At 44.2% G+C, this 6,000-nt stretch overlaps 1 protein-coding gene across 1 annotated transcript in view; it reads right to left on the reverse strand.

The window, feature by feature from the left end:
• The window catches only part of GALNT18 (UDP-N-acetyl-alpha-D-galactosamine:polypeptide N-acetylgalactosaminyltransferase 18), a 468,442-nt gene that overhangs the window by 284,125 nt on the left and 178,317 nt on the right, over positions 1–6,000 (reverse strand). The window lies entirely within an intron of this gene.

Consider the following 6,000-nt stretch of genomic DNA (forward strand, 5'->3'; position numbering starts at 1 on the left):
GACACCCACATGACTCCTGATGGTAGAAATACAGGTATGAGTGTCCCTCTCTGTGCAGCCTTCTTTTCTATACTCTGAATGCTCTGATCTCACAACATTTATTTAAGAATCATGTTCCTTTTTCTGCCAGGTCCATGGAAATCAGTAATCAGTTAGTACAGTCCTCCTCAAACACCAGCAGATGACTCTAGCTTAATGCCAAGGTTCTCATAACTAAAAATGGAATTGGTGGGGTCATCTCAGCTTCAATTACAGTAATAATAACAATAATAGCACAGAAAAGTGGCCCCTCACAGTGGCGTCTCCCTGGGATTCCAGGTATTTATCCTGCAATAGAGGACTTATAGGGTCTAGAACTGTTCCGATCAGTGATCTAGATACTAACAAACAAACAAAAAGAAACAAGAAGAAAATAGAATTCTGTAGTCTTTCTGTGTTTTTTTCCTGTGGTTATTCAGGAATACTCAGAGCCATGGAATGGGATACCTCTTGGGTGAGCAGAGCTAATTGGGCACATTCAGAAGGGAGAAATTTCTGTCATAGCCTATAAAATTAAAGGCAATAAATAAACAAATAAAACACATTTCCTAGGATGCTGGAGATGCTGTGGCATCCTCCTTTATTGGCTCATAAAGCATCGCCCTGCACTCGGGCTCTGCTATCGACAGTCCCAGTGACAGGGCTGAGCTCCCAGCTCACTAATTGGAATGTCCTTTTCTCAGAAAAGTCTTTTTCTGAAAGAATCAAATGTCCAGCTCCAATTGTCTCTTCTCAGGAGCCATAGCCCAGAGGCACTTAGACATTTAGAATGGATATTTCATAGAAACTTTGGCATGGTGTGACAGGAAACTAAGGGGGAAGCAGAGTCTTAATGATGCTCACTTAACAGGTATGCTAAGCTGAGAATTTTCTCTAAGGCACCAAGAGGTCATGAATATCAGATTCCCAAATGAATTTGTAAACACACCAGGATGTGAAATTTCAAAATAAGTATTATGGATTGTGTCCCATCCTCCCATTCCTCTCCCCGCCCCCCCCCCCCCCCCCCAAAAAAAAAGAAAAAGTCCTTATCCCTGTAAATATGACTCTGTTTGGAAGTAGTTACTTTCTCTTGTTTTGTTAATGAGTTCATACTAAAATAAGGTGGATCCTAAATCTTATCACTTCTGGGTGGTGTCTTATAAAAAGAGCAGAATAGACCCAGAGACATTCACACAGGAGGCCAGGCCATGTGACAGTTCGTTGTTGTTGTAAAGTGCCATTGAGTCGGTTCCCACTCATAGCGACCCTGTAGAGGGTTTCTGAGTTTGGACTGTCGACCTTCCAGTTGAAATCGATTTTGCAGTCCAGTACATCAACCCACACTACCACACCAGGACTCGGACCCTGTGACACAAGGGTATCTATAAGCAGCAAAAGGATGCCAAGGATTGTGGTAACATAGTGGTTATACATTGGGCTACTAACCACAAGGTCACTAGTTCAAATCTACCAGTTTCTCCTAAGGACAAAGATGAGACTTTCTACTCCCAAGAGGAAGTACAGCCTTGGAAACCCTATACAAGGTTGCTATGAATCTGAACCGACTGGACAGCATACCACCACCATCACCACCACCACCACCACCACCACCATGGAGTATAAGTTGGAACAGAAGGAACTTAACAACAATGGCAGGGTGACTTTATGATCTCAGCAAAACCAAAATATAAATCTATATATATTTGGAGTTCTTTGTCTCAATTTGCAAAGATAATTTGGGGATTAAAAAAAAGATCCTAAAAGCTTCCACAGTGGGGGAGGAAAACAGGTCATAGATAAAGGAGCAAAAAGAATTGGAAGTGAGAAAACAATGAAACAGCACCTTGAAAGTTCAAGTCAAATGTGTTTTCAGCCCAGAGTTCTGAAACCAACTAATCTGTCAATCAAATGTGTGTATACTAAAGACGTTTTCAGATCTGCAAAGGAAAAATATTTATTTCCCATAGGCACTTTCTTGGGAAGTTCTGTTCCTATGAAAAAGAAGGAACCCAAGGAAGAAGATACAGGACTAACGCTAGGGATCCAGCTCAGAGGTGGATGAGGCATGGCCCAAGATGAAGGCATCCTGAGGCCTACAATGGCAACAGGCCTGAGCAGAAGGATCAAGCACTCCAGAAATTGAAATGAAATGGATGGATCATATGATGTATTCAGACATTTGGAAAGTAATATGAAGGTATAAAGCAGACTTGATAGATCACTGGAAAAAGAGGTAGTGCTAAATGCTTACGTAATACTTTAAATGGATATGAAAGGGTAAATATTAACATTAGTGTGTCTGTATTTGCCTGTCTTCAGATTCTTTTCTTGCTCTTTCTGAACCTGTTCTGTGTCATCACAGACAGGGGCTGTAAAGGGGGATAAGTCCTGCAGGCTGGTGTCTGGTGTCTGTCTGAATTTGGCCAATGGAAGGCACTCAAGGGAGACTGGAGGGCGGGAGAAAGGGAGAAGCCAGGATATATCTCCCACTAGCTCTCTGCCTCATGTGCCATCTCCCACAGAGGCTGCACAACCTTAATGGTATTCTTTGTCTGGGACAGACCTACCTTGGGTGAAAAAGAAAAAGAGGAAGACCCCCAGTGAGATGGATTGGCAAAGTGGCAGCATCAATGGGCTCAAGCGTGGCAACAATTGTGAGGTTAGCCCAGGACCGGGCAGTGTTGTACATAGGGTCACTATGAGTCTGTACTGACTCAATGGCACCTAATAACAACACTGCAGGGTGACTCTTGCATCCTGGACGCTGAAAAAAAACACCCATGCCTTTGGTTCTCCAGCCTTTGGCAAGGTAGTAACTTCCTGATGTTGTTATTCTCTGGGCCACCTGCACTTCCCCTCTTTGGCCTCCCAGCTCCTATGTAACTAATCCCTTGAATTATTTGATTCTACTTGAAATGCTTACAGATGTCTGTTTTCCTAACTGGACCCTGATTAATTCAACCAGGAGAAAGGAGAGTTCACACCATGGCAGTGCACTAAAGGAGTCCTGGTGTGGGCTAATGCGCTGGACTGAAAAGTCAGTTTAAACCATACAGTTGGTGGTTCAAGCTCACCAACTACGCCTATACAGGGTCGTTATGGGTCGGAACTGACTCAACAACACTTAACAACAACAACTACAATGGTGCATTAAAGAGTGAACAGTATTTTCATTGACATGGAGCAAAAATTGTTTATTGTTTTAACCCTAACACTGAGGACTAGAGAAGAGGTACGTGTTCTTTTGAGGATGGAGATTATAGAAGAGCCAAATTCATCTACTATATATAAAAAACAGGAAACCAGTATATAATACTTAGTATTTGTGACTTTAGATATAGTGGTATGCAATTGTTGTTTAGAAATGTGGAGGTGAATATGACAAGAAACAGCTAAAAGGGTTAAACAGGGCTCCTTTTGGGAGCAGAACTGGGAAGATGATGGTGGCAAGGCAAAGAACTATTTTATTTTATTATAGGATTTAAGTACTTTTTGAGATTTTTAATGATGTAAAGTGTTACTTTAGTTCAAATTTTAAAAAAAATAAAAATAAATAGATTCTCAGGAGTCAATGCTGAAGGATGACATTAGATTTGTTAACCTACAGTTTGCAAAATCGGCCTTCTGTCCCCACGTGAAAAACTCAGGACACATATTTATCTATGATTTTCAGCCCTGCTCCCTGATGTCTGTGGCTAGTGAGCCAATGGCTTCCTTTTACAAATCTACTTTTGGAGAAGCCTTGTCCAGTAGAATCCTACTGTAATTCATCCAGGCCAGACACATGGACTCATTTACGAGAGCCTATGCTCCATACCAGTGTGGCTCCAGTCAGCTTGCACTGTGCAAGTGTGGCACTGCAAGATAAGCACCGGACTGCTAACCACAAGGTTGGTGGTTCAAACCCACCAGCCCTTCCTCAGAAACCCCATAAGGGGTTGCTGTGAATTAGAACCGACTTGACTGCACTTAACAACAGCAACAGCAATAAAGTTCCTAGATGCTCTACCACCCTGCTCAATTCAGGAGAGAGGGAGAAGGAAACGGTTGAAGAGAGGGGAGCAAATTGCAACCCATAGGCTGGAGAGATGGCAGGCACCAATAGCCTGCACTTAAGAGTCCAGAACTAACCAGTGGGGAAACATTGCTTTTTTCCATCCTCCCTGTCTTGGGCCTCAACTTTCTACAGTCTGAATTGATCACAGAATTGATCCATATCATTCTGTTAAGTTTGCGACAATGGCAGACCCTGTGCAACCAGCACACCTGTTGCAGCCACTTGGGTCCTCCCTAGAGCTATGTCCTCTGCAATACCCACCAACCTCAAACCACTGCCATCCTGCTGATTCCTGCTTCTAGTCACCCTGTAGGACAGAGCAGAACTGCCTCATAGAGCTACCAAAGCTGTCATCTTTATGGATGCTGACTTCCACATCGTTCTCCCAGGGAGCAATTGGTGGGTTCGAATTGTTGACCTGTTATGGTCAGCAGCAGAGCACTTGAACTATATCAGAGCTCCTAGTACTGCTCACCAAAAAATAAAAACAAAAACAAAACAACAGCAACAACAAAACCCACTGCCATCGAGTCAGTTCTAACTCATAAGACCCTACATATGGTTTCCAAGATGGAAGCAAACAATCTCATCTTTTTCCCAGGGAGCAGTTCAACTCCTAACCCATGGCACCACCAGGGCCCCCACACTGTTCACAGGGCTGTCTTATTAAAGCTCTCCATCATGGTCCACAGCCTCCAAGTGAGAAAATGAGAGGAGACTCTGGGCAGCTCAGCAATGAAGGATTGCACAGAGGCTAGATAATGACAGATGGCGTCCCTAAGGCTTACTTACTTCCTATCCTCCCCCAGGACTGAGACCCCAGCCCCCATGATCACACAGAAGCCCCGGGAGCACTCACAGCAGCCTGGCTTTTCAAAGACAAGACAGTTTGTCTTCTTCTCAGAGATCCTAGGTCTGTCCCAGTGGGAATTCAGCAACACGACTGCTGAAGGCCAATGTCTCTAAGAAGAGGATAAAAATAAGCTAGCATCCAGGCGTGCTATGGCAATAGGCCTCAGCTAGAAGTAGCTAAAGCCAAACTTCCAGTCACCACCCATGTAGAGTCACGGGAGATGAGGAATGAAACCCTCCAGGGTCAAACATGTGGAACTTGCCCTGCCCGTTAAAGTTCTAGCCCCCTTCCTACTCAACATGTGTCCACAGACCAGCAACATAGGTATCATCCAGGAGCTTGTCAGAAATGTAGAATAATCTCGGACCCCAGGGCAGACATGCCAAATTCTGATCTGCACGTTCACAGGATCCGCAGATGATTCAGGTGCTCATGAGTGTCTGAGAGCCTTAATTCCGATTCACAACATTTGTTCAGAGTTCTTGTCTTTAAATCCTGAGAAGGGGATGAGTTTGCCAGCCTGAAATCCTGACTACCCTCCCATCAGTTCAATTTGATGCCCACCATTGTGCCTAGTAGCAAAGCCAGTTTGGACCACAAAGCTCATCAGCCACTCCTCAGAAACCCTATACAGGGTCACTATGGGTCAGAACTAACTCAACAACATTTAACAACAACAACTTGTGCCTAGCAGACAGAATGACATGCCATCAGGCCTTTGCTTTAGCATTTCTTTTTACCCAAAGTATCTTCTTTTTCCCAGCTTCCCAGGAAGCTTCCTGTGACCCTCTGTGCTGTAAGAGGTCCTTCTCTGAACTCCCATAGCATTCTCCCTTAGTCCCAGCACTGCCTCTCTCCGGACTGTGTCCATCACACTGAGAGCTCTGTGGTCATCTTTGTATTCCCATGTCCTAACACACATACAAGGAGCTCTGGTAGCATAGTGGTTACAAATGGGGCTGCGAACCTTAACAGTAGTGAGGTTGGCCCAGGATCAGCAGTTCAAAATTACCAGCCACTCCATGGGAGAAAGATGAGGCTTTCTGCTCCCGTAAAGATGTTGGTGGTG

This window comes from Chrysochloris asiatica, unplaced genomic scaffold (assembly GCF_000296735.1).
Source record: "Chrysochloris asiatica unplaced genomic scaffold, ChrAsi1.0 scaffold00219, whole genome shotgun sequence".
Classification (NCBI taxonomy): domain Eukaryota; kingdom Metazoa; phylum Chordata; class Mammalia; order Afrosoricida; family Chrysochloridae; genus Chrysochloris; species Chrysochloris asiatica.